The sequence below is a fragment of the Hemiscyllium ocellatum genome, chromosome X (genome assembly GCF_020745735.1).
Source record: "Hemiscyllium ocellatum isolate sHemOce1 chromosome X, sHemOce1.pat.X.cur, whole genome shotgun sequence".
NCBI classification, from domain to species: domain Eukaryota; kingdom Metazoa; phylum Chordata; class Chondrichthyes; order Orectolobiformes; family Hemiscylliidae; genus Hemiscyllium; species Hemiscyllium ocellatum.
The window spans coordinates 131,305-148,809 of NC_083453.1; the positions used below are offsets into that span (position 1 = coordinate 131,305).

At 41.6% G+C, this 17,505-nt stretch overlaps 1 non-coding gene across 1 annotated transcript; it reads right to left on the reverse strand.

Moving 5' to 3' along the window:
• Window positions 1–1,628: 1,628 nt before the first annotated feature.
• On the reverse strand, window positions 1,629–1,708 carry LOC132805867 (small nucleolar RNA snoR8a). Its single transcript, XR_009640966.1, has one exon. It is a non-coding gene; the product is annotated as a small nucleolar RNA snoR8a (small nucleolar RNA).
• Window positions 1,709–17,505: the final 15,797 nt, after the last annotated feature.

Consider the following 17,505-nt stretch of genomic DNA (forward strand, 5'->3'; position numbering starts at 1 on the left):
ACAAACGTTCACCCTCGCGGTCTGCCTCCCGACTTCAAATTAAGTAGACATAAAAATGGCTGGCTCTCGTTTCTTTCCAGGCAAAATAAACTTGCGAAGCAGTCTCGCACGTCGAACCTTGTCGGTTGTCTTACATGATTCTATAAAGAGAATATCCAATGTCCTGCATTCATCAATATTCTCCTTCAAATCAAAAAAACTCTGCAAAATTTTTGAGATGCAATTTCCCTCCTAAGAACACCTCTTTTTTCCTTGTCTTTCCAAATACACATAATTGATTTCCCTCGGAATCTGCTCCTGAAAATTAGCCACCATTTACGTCATATTCACCCCTCTACAGTTCCCTGTATATTTCCTTACTTTCTTGAATAATGACACTGCCTTAGCCACCCGCCAATCATTTGGCACCTCATTCATGGCAATCAATGATACAAGTACATCAGCAAAGGGTTTCGTAATCACTTTGCTAGCTTGCCACAATGTTCTGGGGTACAATTGTTGTGTCGCAGGGATTTCACACCTGTATGCACTTTCAGATATGCAGCACTTCTCCTTGTCATACAGGCGCTTTATTTCAAAATATCGCAATGTACTTCTTCAAGTTCATTCACTCTTGCAGCTTACTCCACAGTAAAAAAACGAGCGGAAATACTCATTTCAAATGGCATCCATCTCCTGCGGTTTCACAACTAAAAAGTCTTGCTGAAACGTAAGGCGTCCTATTTACTCCATTTTGGCCATATTTTTCCATTAGTGTATTTGCAGAATTTCTTCAACGCCTTGTTAACCCTATTGCCAAAGTTATCTCATGTACCCATTTTACGACCTGTTTTCCAACTTGACGATACGCCTGCTACCCTTATTCTCCTCCATGGATTCGCACAAACGCAGGTTTGTTTACCTGACATATGCCACCTGCTTTTCCTTGACCAGTGCCACAATATCCCTGCGGAAAAAGTGAGCACTGCAAATGATGGGGACCAGAGTTCCAGAGCGGGGTGCTGCAAATGCAAGCCGATCAGAGGAGCTGCTGAAGAAGATACTGAGGAAAAGGATCTATTCCCTTTTGGAAGAAAATGGGTTTATCAGTGATAGGCAACATGGGTTTGTGCAGGGAAGATCATGTTTTACAATGTTCTGTGAGGAAGTGACCACGTTCAATGGTGAGGGCAGGAATGTCGATGTCGTATACGTTGACTTTAGTAAAGTTTTTCAAAAAAATCCCCATGATAGACTGATGGAGAAGGTGAAGTCGCATAGGTTTTAGGATGTACTGACTGGAAGGACAAGGAGCAACCTTGGCAACAGGAGACAGACAGTCGTCGTGAAGGGAGTTTTTCAAATGCAAGCCAGTGACCAGTGTTGTTCCACACGGATCTGTGCACTGAACGCTGATGTTTGGTACACACATAAACGATTTGGAGGAACGTATAAGTGGTCTGATTGCCAAGTGTGCAACTGACGCTGAGATTTATGAAGTAACAAATAGGGAAGGGAACTATCAGATAATACAGCAGACCATAGACCAGTTGGACAGTTGGACAGAGATTTGGCAGATGGAGCTCAATACATGCAAACACGAGGTACAGCATTTTGGCAGATATGACATCAGAACGAATTATACAGTAAATGCTTAAGTTCTGTGGAAAATTGATGTCTGTAAAGCTATGGGCATTCAGGTCCATTGTTCCATGAACATTGCAATACAGGTCGATAGAATGGCAAATTAGGCGTATGGCATGCTTTCCTTCATTGGGCAGGGTTTTAAGTACAGTAGTTACCAGGTCATTTTACAGTTGTATCAGACTTTGGTTCGACTACATTTGGAATACTGCGAACAATTCTGGTCACCACGTGACGAAAAGGATGTTGATGCTTCAAAGAGGGTACTGAGGATATTCACTAAGATGTTGCCTGTTACGCAGGGTGCTAGCATGAAGAAACGTTGAGTAGATTAGCATTATACACATCCAAAAGACGAATATTGATTGAGAACCTCATTCAGGTCTAAAAGATCAGGAGATGTATAGACGTGGTGTTTACCAAGAAGCCTTTTTTCCCAGAGCGTTGACATCATTTGCAAGGTATCACGAGCTCAAGCTGGAAAGGGGAAAAGTTTAGGGGAGATATCCATGGAAATTCCCTAACTCAGAGGGTGGTGGTTGTCTGGAATGTATTGCCAGCAGAGGTGGGAGGGTTGGGCACAATGTCATCACTTAAATATATCTACACAGACATATGAATGGGCAGGGACCAAAGGGATACATACCCTTAGAAAATAGGCGACAGTTTTAGATAGAATATCTAGGTCCGTGCAGGCTTGAAGGGCCGAAGGGCCTGTCCTTGTGCTGTAATTTTATTTGCTCTTTCTTCTTTTTAACATTGAGTGGATAACTTTTGCAAAGATTGGTGCATGGTGTTCCTATTAGTGACACGGCCAAGCTTGCCAAGTGTAGAGAGTGCTGCATGGCATGCAATATTGATATCGAAGAGTGTGGCGCTTGAAAAACACATCTGATAAGGCAACATACGAAAAGCAGCATAACCAGCTTTTCCAGCATAGGCTCTTCATCAGGAATGAAGGTATGGCAAAAGGGGGCTGAAAGGCAAATGGCATGGGTGTGGGACTCGGCACAAGGTAGTTGTGGTTGCACCGGAGAAATGCAGTTAGTCTGAAAGTGATAAGTCAGAGAGGAGGATGGAGCAGATAGGTGGAAACGAGGCGGACAGGTAGGACAGGTCAAGAGGCGGTGCCGAGTTGGACGGTTGGGTCTAGGATACAGTAGTGGGAGGAGAAATGAGTAAACTCGTGAATTTCATATTGATGCCATGTTGTTGGAGTTTTCCTCCAAGTGACGAGTTGTAAGGGTTTGATGATGCAGAAGCCACAGAACAAGCATCTCCTGGCGGCATGGAAGTGGCAGCTAAGTGTACGGCCGCGCAGCGACGGAGTTGTTTCGTGCATGTATCATGGAGTTATTCTCTGAAGCGTTCCACAAATCAGCTTTCTTTCACTCTAACTTGGAGAGAGCCCCATCTGGAGCAGCGAACACAATAAATGATGTGTGCAGAAGTACTGGTAAATCTCTGACTAAAGTGGAAGCCATCTTTGGGGTTTGGACAGAGGGAAGTGAGCATGTGAGTGTGCAAGTTTTGCAATTCTTGCGGTGACAGTGGAAGGTGTCGAGATGGGAGGGAAGGTTGGTGTGGGGCACGGACCTAACAATGGAGTCACGGAGGAAATGCTGTTTTGGCAACGCAGATAGGAGTGGGGAGTGCAAAATATGTCGAGTAGTAGGGTCTGTTTGTATTTAGTGGAAATATCGGAGGATAAGTTGATGCCTCCAGTGCCTGGTGGCTTGTAAGCTGAGGATCCTACGATTCTTTCCATGTTGCTGTTGGAGGGTTGGAGTTCAAGCACGGAAGTGATTGAAGTTGATGATGTGCATTGGAAGGCCTCATCCAACACGTGGGAGCGAATATTGACATCAGGTCGAATGATCTATAATAACCTGGATTATCCCTGTTATCCTTATTAAACAAGCGAACAAAGTTAACAATGCTTTAATCTTCCAGAACCTCACCCGTGTTCAACAATACTGAAAATATATCTATTAAACCCCTAGCACTTGGCTCTTTCGCCTTCCTCATTAAAATGGGATAGATTGCATCCAGACCTGGGGAATTATCTACCTTTATGCCTTTTAGAAAACCCAACATTTCATCTGCCTTTATTCCGATATCACCTCGAGCAATTCTATTGCTCTCTAACCCCACTATCCGCCAATTCTCCCTCCTCAGTGAATAACGATACAAAATACTCATTAGAAATTTCACCCATTTCCTCTGACTCCACAAATAAATTTCCTCCTTTGTCCTTAAGTGGGCCAACTCTTTCATTTGTTACATTCTTGCGCCTTATATATGAATAAAATTCTCAGGATTTTCATTCACCCTGTTTGCCCAAAGATATATCATACCCTCTTAATTAGTCCAGATTGGTCCTACACTCCCAATACGCACCCAAAATTTCATCTGTCTTCAGTCACTGAGACCTTTCAGACGTTTGCTTTTTCCTCTTTGCTAGTCTCACAATTCCACCTTTCATCCATGGTTCCTTACTCATTTCATTTCGATCTCTTATTTTCACAGGGACATACCTGTCCTGAACTCTATCAACCACACTTTAAAAGCGTTCTAAACAGCAAATGTGAATTTACAGTCAAATATGTGCCCCACATCAACTTTCAGAATGACCAATACACTAGCCAAATTTAGGGTTGCCCGACGCTAATTCTCCAATTCAATATTGCTCTGCCTCAACTTTACCGTTACTGCAACACAGCACCATATCTTCCATTATCTGACCTCCTGCTCCACATTTCCCCATTTAGATAAGCATTTTCCAAATTGTTGCATTTATTGATTCGCTGCAACGCCTATCCTATTGCTTGAATTCTTAAATTTTGGTCTACACTGCACCAATTTTCAAACTGCATGATGCACCAATTCTTCCCCACTTCACTACCCTTCCCGCGCGTGACACATTATTAACAGCTCACCCAATAGCCACACTTTAGTGAAAAGATGTATTACACCCAAAACGTCAACTTGTACGCCTCCTGATGTTGCCTGGACTTTTATGTTCTTCCAGCCTCCTACCCTTCCCCTAAGTTCCTGAGCAGCTATCACAATCCTCTTTGTCGAGCTGTTTGATAACAGTGCACCGTAAAGTAGAATTCGCCTCACACCAAGTAAATGGGAAATAAACATCAAATGTTTCCCTTCAGCCATTTTATTTAGCTGATCTGTTATTTTATCCTTGCCTCCTTTTATACACAGGTTGGGATGTACACATACCTGTAATGTTCTTTCACTACACCCAACACACAAGGGAGAAAGATTAAAAAGAGTGAAAGGTTTATGGTCAATCCCTCAGTCAACCGCATATATTCCATCCAGATCAAGTAAGTGTTCTTTTTAAAGTGGTATGGTATGTGATGTAAGGAAAGGTTTGACTGAACCTGTTTGTTCGATGACTGTGATTAATATCATCACTGTGTATTGTAAATATCTCAAATGAATGTTTCAATCTGTAAATGATAAATGGGCTCCATTCCAACTTTAATCCCATTGTACGAGTGGGAGCATCATCAGCGGAACTAATAGGGATCAGCAGCTCCAGAGAGAGGGGGAATATGAATTAGAATCTGAGAACATTGATCTGGAATGCTCTAATAATGGATCAGAATTTGAGGAAAGTAGACTGGAATGTTGCAACAATGGAAAAGGAGTTTATTCGATTATATTTGGGCTCTTTCAACATATTATTGGTTGTCATTATAATGGTACATCTATTATGTTCTTTGCATTATTCAATATTTTTCTTATCCTATCCTGGGGATCGTCATTGTTCCTGGTAAGTCTCACCGTTAAAATATTATTGCTATAAACCATTATGACTGCATTACAGTTCTTCCATTTACTTTCCAATCCTTCCAAAAAGTATTATTCCTAATGAGACTCTGAATTCGTATGTTCACTGCAGACGTCACTGCGAACTCCATCATTGGGCTAGTTCATTCACTGTCACCCTTTTTGGTTCTGGAACTGTCTTGCATGGGACTCGCTCACTTTCAGTTGTGGACAAAGATTCATTGTACCATTGCCCTTATGACTGAAGGATTGGGAACATGGTGACAACTGTCTTCTTACTGCTTACAAGTTCCATTTCATCCCACTGACTTTAACCCATCAATGACCAATATTTGAGGCTGAAACTGATGAGTCACAAATTTGGTGATCCCTTTGGCGACAACTGGATCACTGACTCTATAAACTGACCATTTCTAATTGTAATAATTAACACATTCAGTATGTACTTCACTGGCTCATCCCATCTGCTGTTTGATTCTTGCGCTATGAAATGCAGCCTTAATGATGGCATTACTTTGTTGCTAACACTTCCAGCTTCAAACTTGCGGAAATAAATCTGAGTCAATGCTTCACGGTTTGCATCCGAACTCAAACCAAATCCTTTCCATAAATCATTCCTGTGCACACGACTCTATATTGTCACTGGGTGTGGCAATGCTTTTAATTTGATATTCTCAAGCATTTTATTGCATAGTTCCATGAAGGGTGCCTCAATCTTTACCTGTCGATTATCGAAACCATTGTCAGTTGTTCATATTTAAAGTGATTTCCTCAGAGTCTATTCTCTCTCGAACGTTTTCACATTGAACGATTCCAATGAGCACGTACGCACGTTAACGCACACACACAACTTTCCGAGTACTGTTCCCTTGTCCTGTTCGAATGGAGATTCAGAGACGTAAATTTGCCACTCTACAAAGGGCAGCAGCTCTTCCCATGCAAGACAGTAAACAAAATTGAGTGTAGTCACGATATGTCAGCAAAGTTTTGCAATACTCCCCGTACTGGACACGTAGTCCCGCTTACCTGAGAATACATGAGCACAGTCTGTACAGCTGTACAGGCTGGGCGGTCAGTAACACAAGGAAGCTTCTTGAGTATTATGATAAAGGACAGACATCTAACTGATGTGATCATGTTGTCACTTTAATAAAGTTTTTTTTTCCCTGTTCGTATTTTTGAAAGGTACTGAAGACAGAGATGCCGAACTGGCTACTGAAAGTGACCGAAGTAAATATCTTTAGAGGTTTTTTTTTGATACTTTTAACGGTGGTCACAATCGATTAGTGTGCCCTGCTCTGACACATCAGGTTTTCTAGTTGTTATTTTGAGCAGTAACTGTCACCAGGTGCTTGGGTTCACAGAAGAGTTGAAAGCAGCAGTGAATGAAGTCCATAGTTATTATTATCTATGAACTCTGCCTTCATGTTGCTTCATCCTGTATTGATGAACAGCACGCAAGAATTTATGTCTTTTTTTGACAAGGGGTGTGTTTTTGTGGTGCTACTACATTGGCGCCCTTAATTAGCAGACGCTAGTGTATCTATTATTCGGTTAGATTTTCCAATCATCAAGTTATTCTAAATTCTTCTTCCTTTGGTTTCCATTTTTATTTGAGTCTTTAAATAAATTGTGTTTTGCTTAATGCTGAGTGGTTTGACCACTCGCATCACATCTGAAATACACACTTCACATCTATGTTTGTAATATGTAAAAATTGACGTCCAGTCTCCCTTCTTAAAATATTTCTTAGCAGTCTTGTCTGGTCCAAGCACACTGGCTGAACTTGTTCGGTTCGAAATCGTAAATTCCAAGTTGTGTTTAGGATTGTTGGGGTCAAAGACGGCGTGTGGTAGTTTATAATGTGTTTTGTTCTGGATGTTGAATTCGTTTGGTTTAAGCATCGCTCTATGTACTAATGAACTATGAGAAAGTAAGGAGTGCAGATGCTGGAGTCCAAAGTCGTGATTGTGGTGGTGGAAACGCACAACAGATCAGGCAGCACGCAAGGTGCAGAAGAATCAAAAGTTCGGGCAAAAGCTTTTCATCCAGCACCACACTCTCGACTTTGTGCAGTAATGGTTGTTTCATCAGTCGGAGTCTGCTCAGGGTGGAAGAAGTGACTTTTGGGGTTTCATGAAAAGTGAGCAACACAAAACCCTTGAAATTAGAAGTTGAGATTGTCTCCGTCTGTGAGAAAATGGGAACTAGTTATAGCATTAGCTCGGCATTACGTTTGGTGGATACGCCATCGGAATCTTCGGAAACTTTAAGTTTCAATTGCAGATGAAACAATTGAACATGAAACGGAATTAAAATGGTTTGAATTATGATTAAAAGCTGAGTTAAAAGAAAAGGAGAGGAAGGAAGAAGAGAGAAAGTAGAAGAGAACAAAGGCAAAAAGAGAGTGTGTAATCTTCAAAAGTTGGCAATTAGAGTGAGCGGACGATTTAGAGTGGCGGAGAAGAAGGTAGAAGGTCAGTTGAATGTGGATGATTTTGAGGATGAGCAAACCAAGTGTAGCCAAAGGCCTCATGGAGATGTATTTAAATGAGAACGATATAGATGCCTATTTCACTTCATTTCAGAATGTGGATAAACAAATGAAGTGGCCAGTGACCATGTGGATTTGGTTAATCCAGGCAAAGCTGGTAGGCAGAGCTAGTGTGATAATTGCATCATTATCAGGGGCGGTATCCAGGAAGAATGAGGCGACGATGAAGGCGATCATTCGTGCGTATGAGCTTCTTCCAGATGCCTACGGAAAACATTTTTAGGAATCTAAGAAGTGCTCGCGGTTAAACGTCCATTGTGTTTGAAATGATCAAAGTCAGTGAAACAGGCCAATAAAGACATTGAAAATAGATCAAGCATATACACTCTCAGACAGACTCTTATTTTGAAGGATTTCTACAATTCACTCCCTGAGGTCATGAGGATTCATGTGGCAGAACAGTGAGTTAAAATGGCAAGATGGGAAGCTGAATGTCTGATAATTTTGAGTTGATATATAAATCAAACTTTGGCGTCAGTGACGGATAAAGAGTATGCGAGATCTTCGCAAACATACTTGAGAGAGTCAGGTTTTCTGATATAGGACAGCCGTAGGAGAAAGTGAGGACTGCAGGTGCTGGAGACTGGAGTTGAAAAGTGTGGTGCTGCCTGGCCTGCTGCGCTTTTCCAGCGCCACATTTTTCAACATAGGAAAGCAGTAGCAGGTAAAGAGTTACAGTAAGAAGAGGTCCAAAGGCATGCAAATCTTTAATACTGAGACATGAAGAGATACGTTATCCAGAAGGATTCTTGGCGTAATGTGAACTGTTCAATTATAGAAATTGAAGTTGGAGTCTGCGGTGAAATCATCAAAATAAATATTGCACAATCAAGAATAAGACCTTGACCTTGGTGCTGATGTTACAATATTTCAGTATTTAAATAGTCAATAACGTGGCTCAGACAAATCAATGCACTGTTTGTAACTCTATCTTCATGTGTTTGTAGGTATTAAGGAGCAAAAATTGAGTCTTTTAGATACAGCTGTGTATTGCCACCATTCAGTTTGAAAATTACACAGGTGTCATTTCGAGAAAATGTAAGTGCCGACACGTTGTCGAGACATGGATGAAGAAAGATGAAGGCACTGTGTAGCAAGAGTAAACTGACTGAAATAGAATGGAGCTGTGAATGTTGACATACTTAGATTCAACGTAATATATATTTGTGCTGCAGTGTACTGATGCACCAAGAATAAGCGTTTAAAAATATGTCAACTTTGCATAATGATGGATCATTTTCGTAAATGGGAGGTGTGATTGTACCGTTATTTTGTTACTGAGATTTTTTTCTTTCAAGGGAGCAGTGGTACTGAAGTGCCACCTGACAACAGATTAAGTAAATAACTTAGGAGACCTCTAGGTTCTATTAAAACAGTGATAACAATAGAAGTACACAGACTAGGTTCTCTTGTTTTGTTTTTTTTTAGCTGCAGCATTCCGAAGTTGCTTTGGTTGCAGAAGAATTGGAAGCTTCAAAACACGATAGCTAGAGCCATTTCTCTGTGAGGTCGGTCTTGGTGTAGTTTTCTCGTGCATAGGAGATCTGCACGTCAGAACCAGAGTTTGAAATTGCATTTTTGAAAGGGTATTGTTTATGGGATGTTGCTATATTGGAACAGCTAATTAGTAGGAGGTAATGTACCTATTGCTTGCATGCATTTTCCAATATACAAGCTGTTCTATACTGTTGTCTCTTTTATTTATATTTGATCTAGAGTGTTTAAATAGACTATGTTTCACTTAAGGTAGAGTGGTTTGACGATTCGTAACAAATCCTAAACACCCATTTCATGTCTCCGTTTACAATACGGAAAAGTTAGTGTTTAGTCTGCGTTTTTAGCGCATTTTGATGAGCCTGGTCATCTCCATAGCATTGGTACCTGAGTGGCTTCTGACTGACATAAGCTATTGAAATGTTAGTGGAGAATCTGGGGATGGTTTAATGCAGGTTGTGCTGTGAGATGTCTTCGCCACTATGGAGGACTGGGGATTTTGTGACCCACCTCTGGATGGAGAATAGCAACTATAGTTACAACATAGAAGTCTGCACCATGAACAACAAATGGAGCGGAGGCTGCACAGAATGGAACCTCTGAAACCAAAGAGTGAGTCTGTGGTAAAGAGATCTGTTGATTCTACCGTGGATTTATCAAATACACCTTCCCAAGCTACACTTAACCTAGGAGCAGAGTGTGAATGCTCCCTGCTGAACAAGGACATGATCACTGAGCGGTGTCTGCTGATTCAACACGATTTGCACCTTCACAGCAGGGGGAGGACGGTGCTGTCAGTGACTGTTTGGATCAATAATTTTCGAAGTCTCGAACATACAATGCAGGAGTGGGAGACATATCCATCATTTCCCAGTATGTCACCTTCAATGTCATAACACAATGACGGAGGATATATGTGGCTAGTGAGATGAAGACAATGTTTTCTCCATCAGCTGGCAGCTGCCGTGTGTAACCTTGCTTTCCCAGTGTAGCGGGATTCCCGATGGTGTACTTGGATCTCCGGTGTTTCCATTACAATAAGTAGAGGTAGAGGAACTTAAGCAACTGACGCTCCGTCAATATGGCACTGTGAGCAAGCACAGAAAAACTATGTTGGTGCACACCCATTGTCCTGGCAGCAGCCACAGTCGCTTCATTCGGAATTCGTCAGCCATTCCAACTGACTTGGAGCCCTCACGTAGAAAGGGAGGATAACATTTGGGGTTAAAGCCTCCCCCTCCTGTCTCCCCGAACAACCCACCAGCCCCCAGCCCCCATATATTAGGCTCAATACACACTCTCCGTCATCACTCCAAACTCCAACCAACCACATCAAATTATTCAAAGTTTGTGAGAAGATTTGTAGCTCGGGTGCTCATTGTTGTGGTTCTGTTCGACAAGCTGGGAATTTGTGTTGCAGAAGTTTTGTCCCCTGTCTAGATGACATCCTCAATGCTTGGGAGCCTCCTGTGAAGCGCTTCTGTGATGTTTCCTCTGGCATTTATAGTGGTTTGTCTCTGACGCTTCCTTAGTAGCCACACACTCAGATGACAAGCAACATGAGTTCAACTGGGACAACACTACTCTTATAGGACAGGCCAAACAGAGAACAGCCAGGGAATACCTACAGTCATGGCACTCATCCACAGATTCAATCAATAAGCACACCGACCTGGACCCAATATACCCACCACTGCAACGGACAGCTAGAACTGACAACCGGAAGTGGAAGAGACAAACGACTGTAAATGCCAGATGAAGCATCACAGAAGCGCTTCACCAGAGCCTCCCAAGCACTGAGGATGTCACCTAGACAAGGAACGAAACGTCTGCAACACAAATTCCCAGCTCAGCGAACAGAACCACAATGCATCAAATTATTCTGTGTGCATCCATAGAAACAGGACTACTGTGAAAATCAGTGATCAGACGATTAGGGAAATACAGTAACACTTCCGATGTCTGATTGAGTCAGTGAAGGTGCCAGTACATACTGCATCACTACGTCCTGTAATCATTCTCCATTTCAGTGACACACTGCCTTAAATACTTCCTGAAAAATGACAGGCAAAACAATATAAAATATTGCACCGCAATTATCCATTACCTTGACCTGTCTGCATCCATTTGCTGATTCCACCTTCTCCTAATAGTGTAATTTCGCGCTTATCGCATCTTATCCTTCTAAACTTCAGATAGAACAGGCCTTAATCTCTCTTCAAAAGACCAGCTCCTCATCTCTGGAATCAATTCAGTGACCTCTTCTGAAATGCTTCCTATGCAACTACATCCCTCCTGCTGTCAGCTCCAAAAATCATTGTGGAGTATTACGGTTGCAGTCTTGCTCAGTCCCTGCAGAGTTGCAGTAATTACTCACAAGTTTTATACTGTACTCTTTTACATCAAATGCTGAAATTACACTGGTGTTCATCATTTCCTGTTCTAATGGCATTTTTTTTTGTGTGATATGCGCGAGGACACTCAGATACCTCTGCACGTAAGCACTCTGAGGTTTCTTTCCATTTGCATAAGAAGTTGAGTTTCGATTCCTCTGGTCAAAATTCATAACACTGTACTTATCCTCATCAAATATTATCTGCCAAATGTTCACCCATTCATCTAAACTATTCATGTGTATTTTTCATCTTTTTTACATCTTCATTGCATCAAACTGTTGTTCTACCTTTTTGACATCCAGCTGAAACTTTATGTCTGTAGTGGTTTCGAGCTCCTCATCCAAGTTAGGCAATAGATGGCAATTAATGGGGACCAATGATCTGAACTCTATGGCACCTTAAAAATTGCCAACCATAAAACGAATCATCTATTGCATCTCTCTGCATTTTGTTGGTTCACCAAATTTCTATTCAAACGAAGAAATTCCTCCTAACCCTGTGTTCTCTTTCTTTTCACAGTCTAATTTTCCTTGCAGAATTTTATTCAATGCCTTCGAGAATTGCAAATGCTTGACATACACAGGGTTTCGATTACCAACTTTGCTTAATTCAGTTTTAAAGTACTCGAGCAAATAAATTATTCTGCATAAACCATGCTGACTCCGATGAATGGTGAATTGGCTTTGCAAGTATCCTGTTTTTAATGAAATGATAATGCATTCCATCAATTTCCCATAATTTCCAACAATTTACTCACTACTTTTTATTTACTTGTGAAATCATTATTCTGAGCCCAGACACTTTTCAGAAACCTATGTTCCCTTTCCTGTTTCTGGTTTACACACTGGATGGGCTGAATGTCCACCTGGTCTTCCCACATTATAGTGCCAATGTCTGGTGTAAGCGGAATAAGAGTCTCATGATTTGATTTTCCTCTTCCCAATGATGCATTACAGGTGTGAGGGCTTATGGTATCTACCTGCTGATCCATAACACTTTTTTGGGACAGAAGGGTTTTGTCATATTCCTCCATAACGGTCTGAAAATACTGAATGCTGTCCTCATACATCCCTGAAAGCGGACTTAGTGAATATTTGGTCGTCTGCTTAATCGATACAGCAAATAGATGGCTGAATTACCTCGTCCTTTCCATAGAAATTCTCCAGTCCTTTTATCTCCTTCCACATTCCCCGTGCAACATACTCAGTGGGCTCAGCGCCCTCCAGTTCTTCTGGTTTACTAATGTCCTCCAGTTCCTCTGTTACAGACTTGAGGAGGCTAAACAAACTGATCCTCTTGCTGGGTAACAGGCTTGTGATGCTGCATGGCCTACTCGAGATCGAGTGACATCGGCTCCAGGGGCTGATTGGCCCCCTCCTGTAACTGCCCATCAGGTTCCATGGGCTGACTAGCGTCGTCGTTTTCTGGTAAAACAGAGTAGAAGGCCTGAATATACTTCTGCTATTCCAATGTAAACGGCCGGTGAAGGAGGATGAATTCTACTTTCGCTGTATCAGTGAAATGTGTTTCTGATTCCTTCCGATGTTCGATGCATTAGAACGACCATTTGTCATGCTTGCAAACTCGAAGAGATATTGTATAAAACTGGTCGTCCTTTCATTATAGGTTCACAGTGCCTTTGCAGGAATTTTAGAGGAAACCATCTCAGAGCCGAATGCAATGTCACAATATTCTTTCTTCAGTCAGGAGATGAAGTCTGTACACACTACTCCGGATGTGATCTCACTAAGATCCTGTACAGCAGCAGCAACATTTTTCCAGCCGGCTGCAAAGTTCAAACCCAGGTTAGCGCAGTCTCGGCAGTCTTGGGTAATGCACAACATTGTTGTCAGTTCATTCTGCACTCCACCAGCATAACGTGAGATTTAATGAAAATGTCACAATGACACAACTTAAGGACAAACAACGAGAGGAGACGATCTCAACGTCCAGATAGGCTTCACTATATATCTCTCCTAAATCTTCCATTATTCACCGGAGAGATCACCTCTCTCCACAGAATCTGCTAAGGTGGGCCTGAGAAACAGCAAGGAGAAGCAAAAATTGATGGTTGTTGTATGTCAAAGTGAAATTTGCAGCACAAATTCTGGGCATGTGATAAAACAGGAAATTAGATGCGAACATATGTGGGTACTGCAGGAATAATGAACATGTAAACTCTGTTTACCCAAGTGAATGCTAATGCTGAAATAAGCGCGTCTGAGATGGGTTGTGTTAACAGTATAAATGCATCGAGTCAAAGAGATGCACAACACAGAAGCAGAACCATTGCTCCAACACTTCCATGCCAACCAACTATCCCAACATACTCTCATCTCACGTATCAGCACGTGGTCCATATACCTCCAAAGCCATCATATTCATGTATCCGCCGACATGCTCTTTAAATGCTGCAATTATGACCGCCTCCACCATGTCTTCTGACAGCTCATTCCATCCATGCACTACCCTCTGCTTGAAAAAATGCTGCTTTGGTCTCTTCTATATCTTTCCCCATCTCTCTAAACCTCTGCCCTCTCTCGCACTTCCCCTCCCGCACAAACACAGCGAAAATACCTTGTCTATTTGCCTATCCATGTCGTTCATGATTTTATAAATCTCGATAAGATCACACATCAGCCTCAGATGCTCCAGGAAAAATGGCCGCAGCCTCTCAAACTCTCCCTATCGCTCAAGTCCTCCAACACTGGCACCATCCTTCTAAACCTTTTCTGAACACTTTCAAGTTTTACAACATGCTTCCAATAGTAAGGAGACCAGAATTGTAAGCAACATTCCAAACGTTGCCTAACCAACGTCCTGTACAGCCGCAAAATGTTCACCACCGAGCGAGTGCTCAAGCTGTTTTGGAATCAGTATGTTGTGATCTGAATTGCAAATTGAAACTTTCGCTGCACAAGAGATTTAGTTTAGTAGAAAACATTTTCTGTTGCTTGAAACTACTGTCAGAAACTTGGGTCAAGCAAGCCATCCAGGTCTGAGGGCAAGTTGGCGACAATGTATTGGGAAGGTGTTTGAAACAAAAAGGATTCAATGAAAGATTGGCAATATATTTCATTTATGGAAACATTTTAAGGTGTAAATATTTCACATGAAGGTGCAAGTAACAAAACGAAAAAAATAGGAACTCACGATTGTTAGCGAAACAAGTTAAAATTTGCATTAGATCAAAGGAAACGGTTTGTAAACATCCCAGATATTGTGGTAACCAGGGGATTCAGAGACATTTAGCACCCAACAAGGTGGACCAGTAAACTGATAACAAAATTAGTGAGGGGACATGAATGCAAACCAACATGAAGCGGAAGGGTTGCCAACATTTTCTCCAGGTATTGGAAAGGACAATAGACGGTCTAATGTGGTTTAATGAATTTGCAGTTACGATAAGGTATTGTCTCGAATAAAAACTAGGCGAAAGTTAGGGCTGCAGATGCACAATCGAAAAGCGTGGTGCTGGAAGAATAAACCACAGGTCTGGCAGGATACAAGGAACTGGAAAGTCGACGCTTCCAGCAAAAGCTCTTCAGGACAGGACAGGCGGAAGGGGACTGAGTGATCAAGAAGGGGTGGAATGGAGCTGGGGGTAAGTGAGCTCCGATGAAGATAGGTGGAAACAGTAGCTGGTGAGGGTGGTAGGTCGGCAGAGAGGGTGGAGTGGTTAACTGGGAAGAATGATTGGCGAGTAGTTCAGGTCAAGACGGCGTTGTCAAATTGGAGGGCTGGATCTGGGATGACATGAGGGGTGACAGGAAGTCTGGGAGCTGAATAACAACGTGATTACAGGGAAACTAAACAGTTAATTTGTGTCTGTGTTCATGGAGAAAGATCCAGAAAATGTTCCATATATACCAACTGACCATTTAACTTTTGTAACTACCTATTAAATTCATTCATAAGAGTGACGAGTTATTATTTGAAAATATTAGATGACCAGATTTATGTCGTACCTGAATTTCGAAGGGAATCAGTAATAGAAATGTTGATTGCACTGGAGATCACTGTGATATTTTCCTGCACATTCTGCAAAGGCACGACATTATTTTGGACACTGGAATGCTGGAAATGAAGTTCAATGGTATAGGAAGATGTAGAGTGGTGAAATAAAGATCAGTTAACTTACCATGCACAATACGGAATCTATTGGAATGTATTTAAAAAGATGCGACAATTGACATTTACAAAATATTAACGACATCTTAAAGAACGAGAATGCATTTCTGATGGGAAAAATGTCATTGAAAAACCTTTACTGAAACAGTTTGAAGCTGCTTGTTGTGGACATGAGAATAGAGTAACAATGAATGTGGTATAGTTGGATACTCAGAACGATTTTTTTTCAAACTCACTCAGTGAATTAGAAATGAAAATGGAATAAATGGTATTGGGATGAGCAGTTGCAAATTAAAAGATCAAGGAGAATTTGTCCTTCATTTTAAAAGGAATCAGAACAAATAATAAAGTTATCCTGCACCAGGCGTACAGACTGTCAGTGAGACTGTGCCCAGATTTGTATGTACAGTGTCGCTGTTCCAATAAAAGAAAGAACATGTGAAGCACACCGGAAATGGAAGGAAATTTTTCTATTAGTGCCTCAAATGGCAAAACTGTGTGATCATGAAAATCGGTCTAATTCTCTCGAGTTTCAAAGAATTTGAGATGATCACAGTGAAAATTAAAAATTCACAAAAAGGGACTGACTCACACAGGGGCAAGTTGAAATGCAACAGGCAATATTATGGAGAATCCGAGGATATTCTATACAGACATCAAGCAGAACAAGTTGGGCGCATTAGAAACCAAGGAGGCAATCTGTATATGAAAATGGAGTGCATTTACAGGTTGTTCCATGAAAACTGCACACAGGTTTTACTTCAGAGAATTAAAGAATTCGTCAATCTTGGCCGTGAAACTCTTCCACAGCTTAATGTAAGTAGTAACCTGAGATTTCAGGCTTTGGTAATTTTAGATTAGTGAAAACCTCCTGGTCGGACATGATTTATCACAGATTGCTGTTTGAGACAAGGGAGGAAAGGCGCTGACTCAATGTTTTGGTGAGAATCTTTCACAGGAGAGGTGCCAGAGGACCGGAGAACCGCTAATTTCATTTCGCGTTACAGAAAGCGTTGTGGAGAAAGGTCAGGGAAAAAATAAACGGGTGAGCATGAGCTCAGTGTTGTGGATAACTGTTGAAGAAAATAGGGAAGGAGAAAATAAATCGCCATATAGAGAGGCAAACTTTGATCATGGATGCTCAGCATTGATGTGTTAAGATGAAAGTAATGCCAAACGAATGTGTTTTATTTTTTTTGTGGGGGAGGCCTTTCATAAATCCCCACATGGGGCACTGGTGAAAAAAGTAAATTCTCATTGCATTAAGTATAACGTGGCAAGTGACATTTAATATTGTCCTCTTGGCATTAGACAGACGGTAGTGGTATAAGGCAGTTGTGTGACTGGAGACGAGTGTCCCAGTTGCAACACAGGGATCAGTGCTGTGTCCCTCACTATTTGCGGCATTCATAAATGAGGCAGATGAGAATGTGGAGGATATTGGCGAAGTGTGTTAAGTAAATTTGTGGTTGACACAAAGATCAGTCTCCTTGT